The sequence below is a fragment of the Sus scrofa genome, chromosome 3 (assembly GCF_000003025.6).
Source record: "Sus scrofa isolate TJ Tabasco breed Duroc chromosome 3, Sscrofa11.1, whole genome shotgun sequence".
Lineage (NCBI taxonomy): Eukaryota > Metazoa > Chordata > Mammalia > Artiodactyla > Suidae > Sus > Sus scrofa.
In genome coordinates this window covers 82,003,369-82,026,671 of record NC_010445.4, presented here as the reverse complement: position 1 = coordinate 82,026,671, position 23,303 = coordinate 82,003,369, and positions in this window count along the sequence as shown.

Here is a 23,303-nt window from a genome sequence, read left to right as displayed (position 1 = left end):
TTAGTTCTGTAATTTGGCTCTTTATCAAGGCTATTATTCTAGAACCTTTAAATTATTAATTTAGAATGTGTATTTCAATTTCGGTAAGGAAAGTAAATCCACTGTGACTTTGTGATTAAATTGAATTTATGGATGAATATGGGGAGACTTGTCATTTGAAAAACATTAAGTCTTCAGACCTATGGACACAGTATATCTCCCTTCTAACTCCCTTGTAGGTCTTCTGTTCTTTTTATCAACAGTGTATATAATGTTAGTGCACAGGTGATTATTGGCAGTCCCTGTTTTTTCCAATCTTCTCATTTCATTAAAACCAACAGCAGATTCCCCCAGATCTCTGCTTATACATCTCTCTCTCTAAAAAATTAAATTAAAAAACTGGAAGAAAAGTAAATAGATTCATTCACACAACTTGTCTGCAAAGTTTTTGTTTTCTTTTGACTATAACCACAAAAGCCAAAACACACAGAGCTATAAACTTTTTAGCATGAGATTTAAAATGTCAAGGCATGAAATATAAACATACTACTTAAAATGTGGTCCTCCTTTCCTAATGTGGCAAATTAGTTTTTTGGATGGCAAATTATGAATCTCACTCAATGTGTTTTCTAGTATATCATCAGGACACTCATTTCGTAGTTAATGAAGACATTCCACCAATCATCCAGCCACTATTTAGAATAAAGTTATGTCTCATATCAATAAATTATGATTATAATAGCAATAATTTCCTTCAAAATAGGTTGTTCTCATGATAAAGGGTCTGTTTCCTGTGGGTGATCACTGGCCACCTTCTGTTTCACCTCTGCTGTCAAGCAGCAATGGAGGTATGAGTGATGCCATGACATTTTGGGGTGCTTTGTGCAAATCCTTTAAATCTCTTCTGAAATCATTTCTCACTTAATCACTGCTACTGAACAAACATAGCCCTGGAGGGAAAGGACCTCTTCCCCGTGTAGGCCAGGGACTGGCCAGGTCAGGATTTGGCTGTCTTGCAGAGTGAGTGTGATGACTAAACCTGTTTGGAGAGGCTCCAAGGTTTGTTCCTTTACCACAAAGGTGACCATAATTGAAGGAAGTTATCTTTGATGTTTTGCTCACATTTTCCCCTCACTCACTTTCACTCTATCACTCATGATCAGATTTCCAAAAACAATTCTTCTTCTTTATAGAGGGTTTTCCACCTTTCAAACCTTCTCAAAAATTCCACATTCCTCTTAGATGTAGTTGGATCAGGTTTTATATATATATTTATATATATTATATATGTATGATATATTGCATATAATATATATTTATATTTTTGTAATATTTTATATTTGTACTATATATTTTATATTTTATTATATATTATGTATTTATCTTCATATTAGTAATAAAAGAGCTGATGATATGTGTTTTACAAATAGCGGGAAATTCTTTTTAAAAGCACTTCCTGGTGACTCAGATTTGCAGCAATCGCATCAGAGTTTAGTTTGTGGACTCCAGGCTCTTGGCTTCTTTAGGAGATAAGAACCAACTGAAATAGAGAGCTTTGCAGTTTGACCTGGATGCCTGCTGCAGTTTTAGCAAATATAAAATTAATATTAAAAAAGAAAAAGGTTAATATATTGTTAACCTGCTTTGTTTAGACACTCCATTTAATTAAACTACATTATTATCCATGAGCAAGATTATGAAAACCATACTGGGACTAAGAAAAATAGAATACTATGCCCTTATTTTGGTACTGAATATCTTAGGTGATATTAGGTGACCAATTTGATAACTTCTGGTCTTCTATTATCTTCACAGACATCCTATTAGAAGTGTAAGACTAAGTTAATAAAAGAGGCATTCTCTTTATATACTGAGAGAGAAATACCTTAGTTAAATGAGGTGGTCTTCCCTACAGCTCACCCCCTCTTGTCTATCCATCGGATTTGCAGAGCACTGTTGCACTGGATGGGAATCTATCTACCTTTCTCCATCTATCCTTTTGCCACACAAATCCAAAGTTACCTTCATGTCTCATACATCCACCCTGCACAACTAGAATGGTATCCTCAACAGTCTCCCTGTGCCACTCTTGCCACCATCCAACTCATAAACCAATCTAATCAGAAGCCAGGTTGTTTTTATGATTTAAAAATATAAATCATATCACTTTATTTGAAATGCTAATAAGTTGCTTCATTGGACCTCTGATAGCCAAGACTACGGAAAATCCTTCCTACACTTAAGTAACTTTCCACATTAGGAGCCCTGCCTTTCAAAGGAAGAACTGAAAAAGGACTCCATTCCCAGACTCTCTTGCAGCTGGGGGACAGGTGTTTCACTTAAATTTGACCCATCAAAACACACCTGTTGGACACATGGTTTGGGGCCTAAGCAATATGAGAAAGAGCTCTACACAGAGACTGATCCATTGAAAAGCATAGCAGGGTGAGAGCCTAGCTCTTTGAGAGCACACGTGGCAGACTTCTGGCATTCAGACCCAAGTGTTGTTGATGCCAAAGGGAAAAGAAGTTTTCACAAGAGCAGTCTCCAGTGAGGTTGGGTGTGGATCATGATGGCATAGCTCCATGTCTTGGAAGATACTTTTCATTATAGCCACAAAAAATTAAGACAAAAATGAAACAAGAAAATAAAAACATACAAAATAGGAAGTAACCTCATAATCAAGCATTTGTTTGAGATCATGTACCTTATTTGTATAGGATATAGATATGTCTAAATACACCTAATCAAGCCAGCAAGTTGTCTGGGTTAGATGTGATAGTGTCCTATTCGGATTGCCCCAGATCTTAATATGGTTAAATATCACAGAAAAAAAATTGCATTTATCTAACATGCCCTACATTGTCATCTAAATGTTCACAGATTAGATTTATCACTTACTAACAGTAAGTGTCATGTATCACTTGAAACAAAATATTTGCCTGGATCCCATATAACACAGAGGGAGTGATAACAGCAGTAGCAGTATCTTTTGAATATGTTCCTCTTCTGCCTACACTAGCATGAGTGGATTCTGCTGTTGGAAACACAGAATATAGATTGATATAGTACACTCTATTTATGGAAGCACAACAGACCCTAAATAGCCAAAGCAATCCTTTGGCAGAAAGAAAAACTAAGTTGGAGGAAACAATATTACAAAGCTACAGTCATCAAAACAATATGGTACTGTCACAAAAACAGAAATATAAATGAGTGGAACAGGACAGAAAGCCCATAAATAAACCCATGCACCTATGGTCAACTAATATGACAAAGAAGGCAAGAGTATACAATGGATAAAAGAAAGTCTCTTTAATAAGTGATGCTGGGAAAACTGGACAGCTTTATGTAAAAGAATGAAATTAGAACTCTCTAATACCACAGACAAAAATAAACTCAAAATGGACTGATGATCTGAATATAAGATCAGAGGAATTCCTGTCATGGCACAGCAGTTAACAAATCTGACTAGCATCCATGAGGATGCAGGATCAATCCCTGGCCTCACTCAGTGGGTTAAGGATCTTGCATTGCCATGAGCTGTGGTATAGGTTGCAAACGTGGCTCAGATCTGTCATTACTGCGGCTGTGGTTTAGGCCAGCAGCTGTAGCTTCAATTCAACCCTAGCCTGGAAACCTCCATATGCCATGAGTGTGGCCTACAAAAGCAAAAATAAATAAATAAATAAGCTATTATAAAAAATTTAGAGGAAAACACAGGCAGAACATTCTCTGACATAAGCATGGTAATATCTCTTCAGATCTACCTCCTAGAGTAATGAAAATAAAAACAAAAACAAACAAATGGGACCTATTTAAACTTTAAGGGTTTTGCCCAGCAAAGGAAACCATAAACAAAACAAAAAGACAACCCAAAGAATAGGAGGAAGCATTTACAAATAAAGTGACTAACAAAGGATTGATTTCCAAAATGTATAAACAACTCAATATCAATTAAAAAAACCCAATCAAAAAAAGGGGCAGAATATCTAAACAGTCATTCCTCCAAAGAAGACATACAGATGTTCAACATCTAAAGAGTCATTCCTCGAAAGAAGACATGAAAAGATGTTCAATATCACTAATTATTAGATAAATGAAAATCAAAAACTTACACCAGTCTGAATGGCCATCATCAAAAAGTCCATAAACATTCAATGCTGCAGAGGGTGTGGAGAAAAGGAAACCCTCCTACACTGTTGTTAAGAATGTAAATTGATACAACTACTATAGGAAACAGTATGGATGCTCCTTAAAAGACTAAAAATGGAACTACCGTATGATCCAGCAATCTCACTCCTGGACATCTAACCAGAGAAAACCATAACTGGAAAAGATACATACATCCTGATGTTAATTGCAACACTATTTGCAATAACTAAATCATGACAGGAACCTAAATGCCCATCAACAGAGGAAATGGATAAAGAAGATGTGGTATGTACATGGAATGGAATATTACTCAGCCATAAAAAAGAACAAAACAATGCTATCTGCATCAACATGCATGGATCTAGAGATTATCATACTAAGTGAAGTCAGACAGAGAAAGACAAAATGATATCACTTATTTGTGGAATCAAAAAAAGGATACAAATGAACTTCTTTGCAGAACAGAAACAGACTCACAGACTTTGAAAACAAACTTATGGCAGGTTGGGGGAGAGATGGATTTGGGATTTGGGATTGGTGTATGCACACTCTGTAATGTGCAATCATTGGCCAACAGGGACCTGCTGTATAGCACTGGACATCTACCCAATATTCTGTGATCTGAAAAAGAATAGATTGTGTATAACTATAACTGAATCGCTTTGTTGTACAGAAGAAATTATCACAACACTGTAAATTAAACTGTATTTCTGATTAAATTTAAAAAAAATCCAACTCCCTAATGTAGCCCTCAAAGACCAGAGACTCTTGAACATTCTTAAACTCCCACATTCTCCTTATCTCATCCATTCATTCAACCATTCATTCATTTACTCATTTAATAAGAATGCTTTAAATGCATACCATGTGCCAGGTAATAATCTAGAGATGGAAACATTTATACTCTTAGAAACTTTACTTTTTAGGGTGAAAGACAGAAAGTGAATGAATGAAAGACTGAAGACATAAGATAATCATAGAGATAACTGTAAGAAAAAAGATAAAAGTAGGACTTATGTTGGAGAGTAGTTTAGAGAGCATGGTGATAGGTAAGAAAGTGACACTGAAGCAGAGAACTGAATTATGGACAGGTGAAAAAGTTAAGGAAGAGTATTCTAGGCAGAGGGAACAGAACACACCAAGGCCCTGAGGCACAAGAAAGACTGCTTTGTCCAAAGAACAAAAAGGTTATTGTGTTGCTGGAGTGCAGAGAATGAAGGGAAGAGAGGCAGAAAATCAGGTTAGAGAGAAGCAAGGACAGTCCTTTTACATATTTGCTCCAAAAACTAAGTAGATCAATTCATGGTTTATCTTCATTAGAGCCATCATTTAGAAGTAACTGCATCCCTTGTGCTCTCCAGGGTGTTGGTGGTGGTAAGGAGGAGTGTCAATGTCCTCCGAACATCTGAAAAATTCCAAGATTCAAATAATGATGTATTCTTGATTTCATACCGCCTGTCTTTCATGTCAACAGTTGTTAACACTCAATTTTATAAAGGTCTTTTTCTTCTCTCAGCTTGTTCCCATGAGGGAAAGCCTGGACTCTGAATTTTTTTAATTCTACCAACTTCCCTTGGAACCAAATCCATCATTCAGGAAAGCAAGAAAAGCCAGCTCTGGATGCAGCCATAGGACATTACCAGGGAGACTCACTCATCATGGGATAAAACCAGTATAAAGGCATAGGAAGGAAGCAGAGGAATGAATAAATAGGACCCTTCTCTGTTCTCCAAGTTCAAAAGCTCTGTTCTGTCCTCTGTTTCAGGTTATCCATTCACTTATTTTTTTTAAACAACTACTAATTAAGCGCCCACTGTGTGCTGGGGATTATATTAAATACAGGTACAAAGTGGTGAACAAAACAGACCTTGTATGTTTCTGTGGGGACCTTATGGTCTCTGGTCAGGGGAAACCATTAAACTAGTAATCACAGAAATAAATATTCAGTAAAAAAGAGTAATAAGGTTATGAAGAAAAACTACATAGACTGTTTGGAGAGCATCTTGGTGGCAGTGGTTGTGGAGGGACAGAACTTTACTCAACCTTCCCAAACAAGAGCAGGCTTCGGTTTCTAGTTACCAGCTCTACGTGATCTTGACAGCCCCAGCTTGAGGTGGTTTCACTAATACCATTCTGAAAATCATTATGGAAGACTGCAGTGGGGGTGCTAATAGGGCCTTCTGTGGAGTTCTATGGGGAGACCAAATCCTCTGCCTCCTCAGAAGGTGTTCTCTGTGCAAGAGTACATCGATTCCAGATGCCACTGCATCTTTTCAAAATGATTCTCTAGGCCCAACCAAACATATTCTTTCTGGCAAAATTTCTGTCCATAAGTCTATAGACAATATTAGCAACATAGTGGGCCAGGAAACAGACGAAGAGAACATTATCTGGTAAATATGAAAAGGATAAACAGGTGATTCTATCAAGATACAAAAAGGTCTAGCAAATATGCAAAGAAAAAAGCTTAAAAGGGTCACTATTGATTAAAATGAAAAAGTCCCACTCAACATACTTTAAGAGGTAACACACAGATGTCCCATTAATAGTAAGTGGTACAGGTTATTAGACCTCACTGCTTGCAGCTAACTGTTCTGATTCCTCCATTTTGAAAATGAGATTATTTCGACTTCCTCTCCCATACCTTCTGCTTACTTTATCCTCCCTCTTCCTTCTCTTTCAACACCCTTTCCATTTATCCTTCCAGTCCATACTACCTTTCACTTTCTCCATTCTTCTGCTACTGCCCATCCATTTCTGCATGGCCTGAGTTATTCTCCTTCCTTTCTACATCATTTCAAATTATATGCCCATGTATTTGTCAAGGATGAGCTAGGAAATAAATATAAAATATCATACTTGGAATGCCTATTATCGGAAAAAAATAATCACCGTAATATAAAACGTAACAGCCAAAAACACACATGTGAATCTTTAAAAAACAAAACACATTATTTTTTCTCCTTCAGCCACGCCCATAGCATCTGGAAGTTCCCAAGCCAAGAACTGAATCCAAGCCACAGTTGCAAACTACACCACAGCTGTGGCAACACAAAGATCCTTAACCCATTGTGCCACAGTGGAAACTCCAAAACAAAACACATTTTCATAGGAAATCAATGCTTCATGAAATATGAAAAGTTAACTTGCTATGGACATAAATCTGATCAATAAGTCAAATACTGTTAAATTTAAATGGAGAAAGAATTGACTTTTATGAAAATACTTTCAATAACATGAACATTAGAATGGAAACAACTGAAAATGTTTTAGCTAGGTCTTATAGAAAATTGTTCAATGAATTAAATTTCCTGGATGGAATGGGTTCCCTAAAACTCTTCCTCAAAAATTTTAATCAATGCTGACAAAATTCTGATTTGAATGTGCTTACTCAAAATGGTGGGCTCTCCATGTCCTTAGGATCAAAGTGGTTGAGTCGGTATGACAGCGTCAAACATCCTAAGTCCTGAGCACTTAGGAGAGCTTTCATTTTCTTGAGATAGACTGGCTGTGGGAGTAACTGAACAATTCTACCTGCCATCCTTCCTACCTGGAACTATTCCTATTACCTCTTCATATACTAGGCCATCCATTTTGTTCACGATTTTCTCTTCAACACCAACAATGTGCCTGACACATAATAGGTGCTGGGCAAATATAGACTGAATGGATTAATTACAAAGCTTAAGCGCAACAGTATTTTAAAAACATAAGCCAACCTACCTCTAAAAGATATATAAGAATAAATGATCTGAGTTCAATTCCTGGTGCTACAGCATGCTAGGTCTATGATCCCATACTAGTCATTTAACCTTCTTATGTTTCAATTTTCTTAATTATAAAATGAGGGTAATAGATATAATTCCATATGTTTAATTTAGAAGATTACATGGGAAATCTACTTAAGGTACTAGGCAAAGAGCTGGACTCTTTTAAGTAAAAGCTCACCAAATGTTATCTACTATTTTCAATGCTACCATCATCTCTGAATAAAACTGACAATAAAAGTCAAACTGCCAGCCCTTTTAAACACTATTGGAGAGGAAGATAACATCTAAGGGAATAAATCTCTTTGGCATAACAAATAATTATTTATTCAATGGAAAGTGATAATATCCTGAAAATATTAAGGGGTCAGTACAGATTCTAACCAGCCTCAAACTTTTGAAAGCAGCCCCTACATGACTGAATGGTGATCACTGATTTTTAGTAGTAATAAAGGCCATTATAAGGATAATCACAAAGAACTATACAATTCTGAAGTGCCTGTGAAACCGGTATGACAGTACACTTAATAAGCTTTAATGTTTCCTAATTATTTAATACCTTGTCATCATTTCCACATAAGCAGTGAGTAAAATACTCTCCTTAGGACTGGAAGTTCCTGGTTCAAGACCTAGCCTCTCTACTTACTAGTAGTGACCTTGGACAAACTGTGTCACTAATTTCTTTGAATAATCTGGATAATCTGTGAAATATGGGAAGCAGTCCCTACCTTAATCAACTCCTTGGAATTTTATGAAACTCAAATGAGTTGTGCACAGTGAGTGAGAATTGGGAAGACCTCATGCATTACTTCATAAATGAAGAAAATGAAGTCCAACGAAGAGACATGACTTATTAAATGTGACTCTGCTAGCAGTCTGAGAGGCTGGACCCTGTAAAAATTACTTCTTAAAGAAAATATCTACAAATTAAGCTACCAATTTGAGTAATTCTTAACTAAGGACTGAATAAACTGATTTAAACATAACCTCTCTTTCCTATTTGAAAAAAAATCAGGCTTTAGTTCAAATAAGGAAGTGCATTATTCTTGCTTTACAAATGTGTTGATCAGTGACATACAGGGAGTTCCTAGTGATATTAGATTATAACAATAATGTTTTAAGACTATGTGCCTAGAGAACAAAACTAGTAACTATAAGGATGAAAATAATGCAGTAGGGAGGATGGCAATAGTTAAACAAACAGTACCTTGTTTGGTTCTCCAACAACACTCTTAGCTATCTCATTTTATATATGAGAGTACAGAGGTTCAGAAAAGTTCAGCAACTTTCCAAGATAGAGCTAGAAAGTAACACAGCTGTTGGTTTAACCTATTTTAGCCCAATGTCTGAGCAGCTACATTTCTTCTATACTTTTATATAAGGCTTGTGGAATATTCATACAGTCCTGATTACCTGAAACCTGCCTTTTCTTAGCCATTCCTCCTACAGGTACATCTTCCCATCAAATGTAATGCAAGCAAGACTATGAGCTCAGTTGCTACTTCTTTCTCTCACTTTTCTCATTCTCTTTAGATTCTGTAATTTCACAAACAAGTATGACTTACAGTGTAGAGGGGCGTGAATGGTCTATAGAAATGCCAGCTGCCCTAGCTCCTTGGCATAGCCTCCATATGCACAAGGACAGCCAAGGTGGAGGCAACTGATCATAAAAGCAAAATGCAATGAATATCACATCTGACCTCTTTCAAGACTTTTCCTGTCCTACAGCCCAGTATCCACATATATGTGAAAGGATATAAAATTCTGCTTTCAAGGCTTGCCAGATATAAGTGCTTTTGATGGCAACAGATTCCACTGGGCAAGGGCTGCACATGTGTTATGAGTCTGTCACCATGATGCTTACAAGACTGTGAGTTCTCTCACAGGCTGGTCTGGTAACCTTAGTGCTGGAGGATTATCATGCATGGCTTCCCTCTGACAACCCCAAGTGGGTCTGTTGGACTTTATTAGTATTTGCTATACGGCATAGTCAATGGAACAGCAGTAAAGGTCTACATTCCCCAGCTCTCTTCTTCTCTCTTTTACTGTACAGGTATTCTGTTGTGGTAAAGAAATGTTAACTAGCCCTTAAAAAAAAGCGTATTATGAGATTTAAAAAAAAAAAAAAAAAAAAAGCAGAAAGAAAATCCACAGGAGTCTCCATTTCAATGTCCAAATAGCTAGACTAAGGAAGGTGGAATATGCCATCATGGGAGACTGGCCCACTGCAATATTTTGGTGTTTCACAGGCAGGGGTAAGAATAAAATCCAAATGAGAGTGCTTTGTTTCCTGCTTTTTCACACAGGGACTGCTTTTCCAAGTAAAGAAAATGTTGATCAAAGAAAATAAAGGGAAAGACTGCCTCATTCTTTACCAACACAAAATGTGTACCATTGTTCTAATTGAAGCAATATGCTTCCGAAGGTGGAGCAGTGTGTAATAAAGCAACCTATTTTTGTGACTTGGCTTCACCTTTAGGCCTTCTCACATAACCTAGGTGGACAGTTACAACACAGTAAAGAATACTATAGCATCATTGTTATGCACCCCCGCCCTTTTCCTACTCTGAATTTAACCCACACAATGATACTGTCTTTCAGGCCACAGTATAATTGTTGTTTAGTGGACATAAAGGTTGGTAAAGAAAACTATGGCTTGGAAAGTAAGCTTTAATATTGACTGAATAGATATAGATATTTTATGATTTAATCCAGAAAATGAAGTAGGAAAAAACTGGTCAATCCTGAGATTAGATTAAACAGAGCTAAAGGTGAAGGAATTAAAGGAATAAAGGCACAAAGTAAAATGAGTGACCATTTTCCCTGTGTAGTAGGGAGAAGATCTAAGTTCGAAGCACCAGCTATTACTGTTCACCTCCCAAGTTCTCAGGATCACAATGATGGTTACAAAAGCTAGACAGACATTTCCTCCAAGAAATTTAAACCCACAATGACATTCTCAATTCTATACAATTAATGTTTAACCCTAAGTGGTATCCATCACTCTCCTCAAGACAGGATGCTCTTTCCATAGAAAACCCTGGTGTGACTGGTGATGCAACTGTGCAGGATGTTGCATTAGGACCTTGGAAGAGAGTTCTTCTTCCAGAGAACTTTCTGTTAAAGATGATCAGTAAATCACAAATTCTTTCCCTTTTATTTTTTGAACACAAACAAGGAATATTTACAAATTTCTATTATTTGTCCACCACTGTTAGTAACTAGGAATACATATATGAAAGCAAATTATTCTCTTCTGAATTCGATTGCTTGTAGCCTCTCCTAAATGCTGTCTAAAGTACAGTTCAGCTGAAACTATTCTGTTCTTCCTTTTGGGCCCCCTTTTATAAGGAACCTGGGAAAAATTATTGTATAGTATGGGAACCAAGAAAAACTATACTTCTGAAAAGTTGGTTTGCATTCATATTATGTACACTTTGAACCATATAACTGACCAGCCTCCCCATTTTTGGGATGCTTAGGGACAAATGTTGGCCCACCAAAAGCCTTAAAAAAAGTAAAATGGCTTCAGTTTTCTGAATCTTATATGAAGGCCATTTTGTTGCCCTTTATTTTCCTTCCTTCCTTCCTTTCCTCTTTTCTCTACCTTTTAAAATGCATCTTGTTTTATGTGTCTGTATAAGCTGAGTTTAATTTCTAGGCTATAATTAGGACTGAAAACCAACAAACAAATAGTTGTTGCCTCAAACTCTATTTCAAGAGGCTCTCATTAAAAAGGAATCATTTATCTTTGGAGAGTGAAAGCAGAAATGACAAAGTGACAAGGGGACTATACAGATGAGACTTCCAGCAGCTGTCCATGAAGACTTGCAGAAACAGATGTCAGGAAACCATGAAGTAGCCACATCATCACATCCTACAGAGTGGAGCCAGGGCCCATTTGGGGGATGCATTCCGATGTTTCCCATATTTTATTTTATTTTATTATTTTATTTTATTTTATTTTATTTTTTATTTTTATTTTTATTTTCCCACTGTACAGCAAGGGGGTCAGGTTATCCTTACATGTATACATTACAATTACATTTTTCCCCGACCCTTTCTTCTGTTGCAACATGAGTATCTAGACAAAGTTCTCAATGCTATTCAGCAGGATCTCCTTATAAATCTATTCTAAGTTGTGTCTGATAAGCCCAAGCTCCTGATCCCTCCTACTCCCTTCCCCTCCCATCAGGCAGCCACAAGTCTCTTCTCCAAGTCCATGATTTTCTTTTCTGAGGAGATGTCCATTTGTGCTGGATATTAGATTCCAGTTATAAGTGATATCATATGGTATTTGCCTTTGTCTTTCTGGCTCATTTCACTCAGGATGAGATTCTCTAGTTCCATCCATGTTGCTGCAAATGGCATTATGTCATTCTTTTTTATGGCTGAGTAGTATTCCACTGTGTATATATGCAAAGCAATGAAACTAGAACACACCCTCACACCATGCACAAAAATAAACTCCAAATGGCTGAAAGACTTAAATATACGACAGGACACCATCAAACTCCCAGAAGAAAACATAGGCAAAACACTCTCTGACATCAACATCATGAATATTTTCTTAGGTCAGTCTCCCAAAGCAATAGAAATTAGAGCAAAAATAAACCCATGGGACCTCATCAAACTGAAAAGCTTTTGCACAGCAAAGGAAACCAAAAAGAAAACAAAAAGACAACTTACAGAATGAGAGAAAATAGTTTCAAATGACGCAACCGACAAGGGCTTAATCTCTAGAATATATAAACAACTTATACAACTCAACAGCAAAAAAGCCAATCAATCAATGGAAAAATGGGCAAAAGACCTGAATAGACATTTCTCCAAAGAAGATATACAGATGGCCAACAAACACATGAAAAAATGCTCAACATCGCTGATTATAAGAGAAATGCAAATCAAAACTACCATGAGATACCACCTCACACCAGTCAGAATGGCCATCATTAATAAATCCACAAATAACAAGTGCTGGAGGGGCTGTGGAGAAAAGGGAACCCTCCTGCACTGCTGGTGGGAATGTCAACTGGTACAGCCACTATGGAGAACAGTTTGGAGATACCTTAGAAATCTATACATAGAACTTCCATATGATCCCACAATCCCACTCTTGGGCATCTCTCCGGACAAAACTCTACTTAAAAGAGGCATGTGCACCCGCATGTTCATTGCAGCACTATTCACAATAGCCAGGACATGGAAACAACCCATATTTTAAAATAAAAGTGACTAAGTAATCTTTAAATTTAAACCATAAGCTTTTCAATCTAGCTCTTATCTACTCAATCTAGCTTATTTTGTTCACTGACTACTTCCAGCCTTTATGGCCAATAAAATCATCAGTACAGAAGGTGCAAGTAAGCCTTAAAAACATAAAATAACCAGATTTTGTACCTGAAGATTAAATTGTATTTTTTGAGCTTTTTTCATTTATTATTTTAATTGATTTTCTTAGTGGATTACAGAAGCCCAGATAATCCACACTGTAAAAATAATTTTTAAAAAGACTTCATAGTAAAGAACAATGAGTACAAAAATTTAAGCAATATAAACTTTTCAAAATATTTATTCATTCATCAAATATTTATTGAACACCTATTTGGGCTAGATCCTAAGAATAAAGTATAAAACAAAGTATTTTTTATTTTTACTTTCACAGCATCTTCTCTTTGGAAGAAGGTAAACATTAAACAAACACTGATACTCATAAATGTATAATTTCCAAATATGATCTAAATATTGTCAAAAGAAAATGCTGTTGTTCCCAGATACCTCTTAATTTGTGACAAATCCCCTCAAATTTAATCACATAAAACAAAAACCATCCTGTTAGGCTCCATGATTTTATGGGTAAGGGATATAAGCAGAGCACAGTATAGACAACTAGTCCCTGGACCACAATGATTCAAGCTTCAGCTGAGACAATGGGCCATATGTTTGTGGTCTTGGATCTTTTTTACATTATACCAGCAAGAGATTAAATGTTTGAGATGGCTTTTTCATGCCAATTTTTGTCACCTGGCCTGGAGATGATTGGTTCTATACAATATTTCCATATGACTCACTTGGGCTTCCTCACAGCATGCAGTATCAGGGTAATCACATTTCTTAGATGGAAACTGGCTCACCTCCAGTTTTGAATTATAGGAGGAGCTACATGGAAACTGCCAGTCTTTCAAAGCCTAGGCCACAGATTGGCATGCGATCACTGTGCCCATCCATATTCCACTGATCAAAGAGTTACAGTGACCTTTAAGATTCAAGGGGAAGAGTCAAAGACCCTAATTCTTATTACAAAGATGTCCAGATCAGAAAAGCTAGAAATAATGGAATAGTAGTTGCTAAATGTTGAAAGAGAAAAATTGTCAAATTATAATTCTATACCCATTTAGACTATCATCCTATAGTAAGAATAAAACAAATTAATTTCAGGCAAATACTGAGAGAACTACTAAAGGATATTCATCAAGAATATGGACTTGAACACAGAATTAAGGTTTAAGATGAAAAGGAATTAAGAGAAAGAAAATGTGAATAAATGCATTGACTGTATCAATCAATATTCATAAAAATGATTAATTGGAATGTTATATAAATAAAGGTGGAACTAAAATATAAGACATGATGTACAGACAAATGGGCATGAAGAGATTTTTAGAAGGCTAAGATCCTTGTATTTTTTAAGAATTTTTAAAGTATTGACTCATTTTAAAGTTTAAGTAAAAGATGCATGTTAAAATTAAAAAGTAGCCACCAGAAGAAAAAAATATCATGTATAATTCTTAACCTAATAGAATGGCGAGGGTGGCAACTTGATCAAGTAATAAAAGACAGGAAAGTTTTGTTTTGTTTTTTAGGGCCACACTCATGGCATATGGAATTTCCCAGGCTAGGGATTGAATCAGAGCTGCAGATATCGGCCTGCACCTCAGCCACAGCAACACCAGATCCAAGCTGCATATTCAACCTATACCATAGTTCACAGTAATGCTGCATCCTTAACCCACTGATCAGGGGCAGGTATTGAAAACATATCCTCAAGGATATCAGTCTGGTTCATTTCTGCTGAGCTACAATGGGAACTCCAACACAGAAAAGTTTTAAAAAATGATAAAGAAAATGACAGGAAAATATCAAAATAAATCAATAACCACAGTAAATATAATATGTAAAATTCATTAATTAAATATAAATGGTTTTAATCTGGATTTTCTAACTCTAGCTCTGTGTTGTTCACTAAAAATATTTTTAAAAATGAAAAAATTGAAAATAAAGGGATTAAAAAAGATATACCAGGAAAATATTATGCAAATGTTATATGGTATAAATATTTTAATATCATACAAAAGTTTGGCAAGAAATATATTTAGTAATAAAAGAAAGTCACTTCATAATAATTTCTTAAAAAGTCATTGAGAAGTAAGCATTTTGAACTTATGTAGTACAAGTATTATGGTCTCATATTAGAAAAAGTGAAAATTGGCAGAATTACTAGTAGCATAATCATAATATGATGTCTTGATATATCTTCCTTAATAATTGCTAAGTCAAATACAAAATATAGCATAATTGTTTTCTTGCTTTGTAACAGATTGTCATAAATTTAGGCACTTAAAGTAACAGTTATTTATTATCTCACCATTTCTGTAGATGCTCAGGGTCTCACAAGACTGAAATCAAGGTGTCTGCTGGGTTGCATTCTCATCTGAAGCTGGGGGACCTTTCCAAGCTCACCCAATTAGATGGTAGAATCTCTTCCCTTATTGGCTAGAGGACTGGGGTCCCTGTTTTCTTGTAACTTATTAGGAGGGGATTGCTCTCAGCACCTAGATATCACTTTCAGCTACTAGCTACTTCCATTTTAAATACTGAGTTAACTCTCTATTAACCTATTATAGAGAGTAAAATCTGATTTACCCAAGTTCTACTCACACTCAAGAGGAAGATGTATGAGATAGAGATTTAGATCTTTGGGGCATCCTAAGATTCTACCTGCCACATGAAGTAATTATGTAGAAGATTTGGGCAGACAGTAAATGTGACTTTATGAACATTAACAGAACACTGTATCCAACAGCTATAAATCTGTCAAGATTTACCATATATAAAAAAGCACAAAGCAAAATACCAAAGAATCTAATCACTACAAAATATTGGCATCTAGCCATATTTAAAGCCACATTTAATTAAGTAAGAAATCAGTACCCAAAATATTTTTCAAAAATATTTTAAATAAATTAATATTTGGAAATAATTCATGGTTCAAAGAGGAAATCATGCTTAAAGTTAAAAAACACTTAAAATAATAAAAATTGAAATTTTACATAGTAAAAGTGGAGGGATGCAGCTAAAACTGCACTGAAGTTAAATTTATAGCATTACATATTTGTCATAGGAAAGAACCAAATCAAGACTTCAACTTAAAACAAAGTACAACAGAACAATACCAAAGAAAAGTAGAAAATAATGAAAACAGAAAGTAATAAAAGAGAAGACAAAGAAGCTATAGAGATCAACAAAATCAAACAAAAAAAGGTGAACAAAGGGATTATGTTCACAATTATAGATTATGTTCTTAACCCAAATCTTAGAAAATATAATGTCAATATATTTGAAAAATTAGACAAAATGAATAATTTTTTAAGAATAACTTAAGCAAACTGGATCAGGAGACAAAAATCTTAACAGACTCAGATTAAAAAAAAAAAAAAATGAGTAAGTAATATAAAACATCTATCTACCCAAAAACACCATAACTGGATATTTTACAGATCCATTATGTGTTTTTTTTGAAAAAAGATACTGGAGTTCCCATCGTGGCGCAGTGGTTAACGAATCCGACTAGGAACCATGAGGTTGCGGGTTCGATCCATGCCCTTGCTCAGTGGGTTAACGATCCGGCGTTGCCGTGAGCTGTGGTGTAGGTTGCAGACGCGGCTCGGATCCTGCGTTGCTGTGGCTCTGGCGTAGGCCAATGGCTACAGCTCCGATTCGACCCCTAGCCTGGGAACCTCCATATGCTGCAGGAGCGGCCCAAAGAAATAGCAAAAAGACAAAAAAAAAAAAAGACCAAAAAAAAAAAAAGAAAAAAGAAAAAAGATACTGCCAAATGTGCATATGTTCTTCTAGAAAACCGATAAAGACCCCTTGCTCTGCACCTCACTTGATAACCATACAAAAAAAAAGCTAAGGTAATATGAGTAAAGAAAATAGAGGACAATGTCAAATATGAAAATAAAAATCTAAAACTGATACGCATATTATAATAAATATTAGCAAACTGAAGTTAGGAAAGTAAAATAAAAATTACATCACTGTAAACTCTGGATAAGCAAGAATAATTAACATCAGAAAATCTATATGCTAGAAATACAGTTCTTACATATCTGAAATAATTGGGAGATGCAAATTTCAAAAGATGGCACTAAATTTAATAAAAGTAATGTAAGACCCTCAAAGAATACTGCTTAACTGTACTGAGGATTCAATTAAATGGAAGTATATTCTATGTCTGCATGGGTAGACTCAGTAATATAAAATGCCAATTCATGGATTAATCCAAAAAAGTAAAACAATTCCAATTTCAGTACTAGTAGGTTAATTTTTTTTGAAACATGGCAAGTTGATCCTGAAATTTACATGCAAGAGCAAAAGATAATAACTATGACAATTTTTTTCATATTGTTAAACAAGTATTTATTTCAAATGTTATAGTAAATATTCAGTTACTATCAACAAATGTATGAATTACTATAATACAGAATTATCTGTCTGACATACAGCAGATCAAGTAAGATTTCTAAAACATAAAAGGCAAGGGCTATGTAATGTAGAAGAGTTCTCTAGGAATCTCATCTCTAAGAGTTCTTAAGAAATTTTATTCTTACGATGTGCAGTCCTGTTTTTTTATAAACCCTTAGAAACTACTTTATAAACTTAAATTTCACAAGTTGATCTCAATGCTGTACTGTTTATAACATATATTCTTCCATTTTAGGTACAGACAGAAGCAGCTCAGTTGCTTACAGGGTTTAGTAACAAGAACTGAGGAATTTTTCCATGAATGTTTAAGAAACATCACCTTTTCATCAAAGTATAAAGATAATAAATATATTAACCATAACTGTTCTATGGATGTTTTATCAGTTTTTAATGTTGGGACCATTTAACAAATTAAATACACAAAATTCTAGATTTCTTCACAAGTAACAAGGCAAAAGAAATAACTGCTACAAGAGTGGTAGATATCTCCATGGCTTAGCGGCAGAGACTGTGTCTGAGACTGTGTCTGAGACACGAGGAATACAAAGTGCTATGAGATTTCTAAACAGGATTGGGTTGCATCATGATGGGAGGAGATCAAGAAAAGAAAGCTTTGTGGAAGAGGTGGCATGGGGGAGTGCATTTTCAAGTTGGATTGATTCAGAGTTGAGATCTTGCAGAGAAGGTTCAGTGAAAGTTAGGAGATTAGCATGATGAGGGTTCTTGGTATAAAGTAGTTAAATGATGTATCTTGGAGCCGACCTGCATAAGGAAAGAACTTAAGTCAGGAGACGACTGAAAATGGAGTTTTTTTTTTTTTAATGTGAGGTAGTCTTACAAATGGATTGATTTGTCACAGGCAGAGCCCAAATTCTATTCCCTAATGTGGTGAAAGGAACACAGAACTCAAGGGTGAAATGGAAATTAAGATGTTTTAAATATACAGGACAATGCCATTTATTACAGGGGCCACGAGTGCAAAATCTTAAGTTTTATAAAAAGTAGTAGCTTGAATACCACTTAGAAATCTAAGAGTGTACATGTAGATGGATTTTTCTCAAAGGAAAAACATTTTTAACATCGTGAGGTATATGCTGTTTCTATTGATGTATATTTTCAAACAAAAGGGAAAAATGAAAATACTGGATTCTATACATCCATCAATTGCTAATTACATTCAACAGTTGCTAATCTTCTGCTGTATTCTACCTATATATGTGTATATATTCATATACTTGTATTTCTAAACTTTTGAAATTGTAGACAACATATTTCATCCCTAAATACTTCAGCATTCATTGTCGCAGAATAAGGCCATCCTTCTAAACAAACACATCTCTGTATCACAAGAATTCTTTAAAAATATCTAATTGTAATTCTTTAACAGTATCTAATCCAGACCAGCGATATTCATATACCCTCAAATATTCCAAAAATATCTGACACTTTAAAAAAAAATTCAAAAATCATATATTGCATTTAATTTTAAGTGTTTTAAAAAATCTTATAGATTTATCTCTCATTACAGAATGGCCCATTGACTGAACTTAGAGAAGACATTGTTCCATCATGTTCCAGGGACTCCAATTAATTACATGTATATGAGATCTTAGCCTTTTATATTTGTCACTTTCTGATTTTTCTTTTTACCTCTTTCAGTTTCACAATTCTTAAAAGATCAAGAATCAAAATATCAAGACTAATCTTAACATAGTAATAATAGTTGTGATAAACCAACTGCATAGCTTTAAGTGCTTTTCTGTGTCAAATAATGTACTGAGGGTTTTACAATCATTTGCTAACCTAACTGCCATGAGAACCATTAGGTAGTTACTAACTTTATTTTACAGATGAGGAAACTGAGGCACCGAAAGACTACACAATATGCACAAGATCATACACCAGAATATGGCAACGATGAGATTCAAACACAGGTATTTAACCTTTGGACAAACCATGCTATCTTCAGTATGATAACTGAGGATAACATGTGTTTGGCGCATAAACAAAAAATACAAAGAGAACCAAATAGAGACATCAGATACGGAAAAAAAAAAGTTATGAAAAACTGACATACGACAGAGGTGCCATTACAAATCAGTGAGGAGACAATGAGTTATTCAATAAATGTTAAGTTGAAACTATATATCTGCATGGAAACAAAATTAGATCTCAGCTTAATATCAAACATGAATATACCCATGTATATGAAAAGTTTAAATGTATAAATTACAATTTTAAAACTTTTAAAAGAACATGTAAGAGAAAATGTTATGGCCTCAGGGTAAGGAAGAACTTCTTAAACAAGACATAATAAACATAAATTATAAAATTAAAAAATGACACATTTGAACACTAAATTAAAATCTTTTTTTTTTTTTGCATTTTAGTGCTGCACCCATGGCATATGGAAGTTTCCAGGCTAGGGGTCAGGGCACAGCAACAGCTGCCAGCCTATGCCACAGCCACAGCCACAGCAATGGGGGATCTGATCTGCATCTGGGACCTACAGCACAGCTCACAGGAACTCTGGATCCCCGCCCGACCCACTGAGTGATGCCACAGATCGAACCCACATCCTCATGCATTCTAGTCACTAGTTGGATTTGTTTCCTCTGCACCACAATGGGAACTCCCCAAATCAAATATTTCTGAATAGCACAATATGTCAAAAATAAGTAAAAAGATAAACCACAGATCTGATAGATAATGGCATTGGTATCAAGTAACCAAAAATTTTTGGTGGGCAGAATTCAAAAAAAATTTATGAATCAACTTTTTTAAAAAGATAAATAAAAATGGTCAAAGGTTATGAAAAGGCAGTTGACAGAAGAGCAAATCTAAAATTCCAGTAAAATAAAAAAAATGATATTCTATTGTACTATCAATCTAGACATATGTATGGCAAAACAACAATGAAATAATCTTTACCCATCAGAAAGGCAAAGATGAAAATAAAATCCAGTAATAATAAGTGTCAATGAGAATGTGAACTGACAATTTTCACATCCTACAGTGGAAGTAGGCAACTGGAAAACCTACCCTACATGGTAACATGAGGTAAACTGGACACTATGCAGAGTAGTTTATGATAAGCTTTAGCTTATCAAAATGTATCAAACAGAAAAATATCAGATAATCATGTTGAGTAAAAAAACTGCAAGGTGAAGAATAATACAAGCAGTATAATATTTATATAATAATACATATGATTCTATCTTGCTTGTGAAATCATATAATGCATAAACTTAGAAAAGTAAGCTTGGAGAGATTAAATAGAAAATCAACATAAATTTTTTTAAGGCTGTACCTGCAGCACGTGAAAGCTTCCAGGCCAGGGATTGAATCGAAACCACAGCTGCAACCTATGCCAAAACTGTGGCAAGGCCAGATCCTTTAACCCACTGCACTGGGATCAAACCCACATCTCCACAGTAACCCAAGCTGCTGCAGTTGGATTCCTAACCCAATGCGCCACAGTAGAAATTCCCCAATCAAGGTAATTATGACCTCTGGGAAGGGGAGAATGGAATGGGAAAAAAAGACAATTATTCAGAGGGTTTCAATTGTATTTGAAATGTTCATCTAAAATAAAGATATGAAGCAAATATGAAAAAAGTTAGGAATTAACAAGGCTGGTTGGTGAACACACAGATGCTTATTATATTATTCCATATACTTTTCCATTTGCTATAATTTTTTCATAGTATAGAAAAGTGATCATTTCAAAAGGTAAATATAAAATTGGGTTACTTGAATGGAAATAATCATATACAAGGTAAATGTATTTTATGCATTTAAGTAAAAAAAAAGATGCAAAAACATTACTTTTTAGGAATTTTGCCCAATTGCATCTTTTTCTACCAAGGGCTCATAAAATAAAAATATATTGATCTGTCTGGAAACTAAGTGGCTAATTCAAAAATTTCACTAACAAATATTCTATTTTGGATTATTCCAAATTAGTGAATTACTGAAATTAAAGTGAGAATTTACTCTTTTAAAAAAGTGAAATGGTATCTTAAATTAGGTTGAGATAATTTTTTAAGGGTAAAATGGTCACAAAGATTTTTCTCTCTTTCTTGCCTATGGTTAGATACAGCTAATTCTTGGCAGTCTTATTTCATTCAACAAATATGCCTTGAGAACTGATTTTATGCCAGGGCCAAAAGAAACAAATTACTTAGTTTCTTGGGGGCTTTCTTTCTAGTAGAGAAAGAGTAATTATCAGATATATATACATATATCTCAATTAGTGATAAGAGCTATGAAAAAAATGAAGGCACCAGGTATTGCGGTGATGGGGATGATTTAGATGGGTGGTCAGGAAAGACCTCCCTTAGGAGCTGAGATTGGATGATAAAGAGTAAAACATGCAAAAATCTGGCCAGAAAAACCTCCAGACAATTTCTCCTAGAACTGAGATATGTATTTACATTCGTAAATTTTCAAATGTCTTCATGTCATTGAATTATACCTTCTTTTAAGAGGGTGTTTTGTAAAGAAATAAGGATCTTATCTTGGTTAGAATTTCTGCTTGCTTAAAGAGGATTCCAGAACAATAAAGATGCCTTGAGATGCTAAGTTAGGGCCATTAAAGCTAGGATCTAAGCACTAATCTCAAAGTTCATGAGATTCAATTTTTGAGCCTTTAAAATAGCTTGCAAATAGACTAATCACCATCCCTTCCTCTAACCCTTAAAGACACATTCTCTGACCCACTTTTCTGCTTTATTCTTGTTCTTCTAAGCATTTATGACTCCCATACTATTGTTTCTGTCATCTCCACTAGAACATAAGCTCCCTAAAGGCAAGAGTTTTTGTCTCTCTTGTTCACTCTAGCAGAGTGCCTGTGCAGAGTTAAGCATTCAATAAATATTTATTGTTCGAATGATTAATGTTAAAACATTGAACATAAAGGGTCTAATTCTACTGCCCTGAACTGCACTCTAATTGTGAGTTACCTAGTTATCTTTCTCTCTAATCATATTATAAGCAATTCTAGGACTGAAAGTATGCCTTATAGTCCATCTGCATTCCATTATGTCTAAATCAGTACTGGTTATACTCAGGTTCCCAAAAAATGGTAACAGTTCAAGTGATTGCTTTTCAGGGCTGTGCTGTCCAAGGACAGGGCAATGGTGAAAATAACATATTTTAAACTGAGGGCTTACAGTTTTTGTAAATCTATAATAGCTATTGAAGACGTGCTCATGAATTAGAGAAGAAAAGAAACCATTTCACTTAATATTCGCAGGCAATGCATAGGAATGAAGCTCTCCAACAGGGAAATTATTTAGGCTTTTGATTAAATTAATCCATTTGGAAACACAGATAACACTGTTATAACTACAAATCAGTGTCCACATGGACAGAGTCTGTATGGGGTCCGAAGAGGTTTTGAAGGGTGTCACTGTTGAAAAATAGAATGGATGAAATGAAAGAAAATATGAACCACAGAAACTAAGATCAATATTAACTACTTCTGACCAATGAAGATTTGACTTATGTGTCAACTCAACTGCTTGGTTTTGTTTGTTTAGCATCTAGGATATCTGTCAAATCTATATAGTACCTATCAAAAAGTCTGTGTTCAACAGGGCTGGTCCAAGTGTAAATTTCATGATCATATTT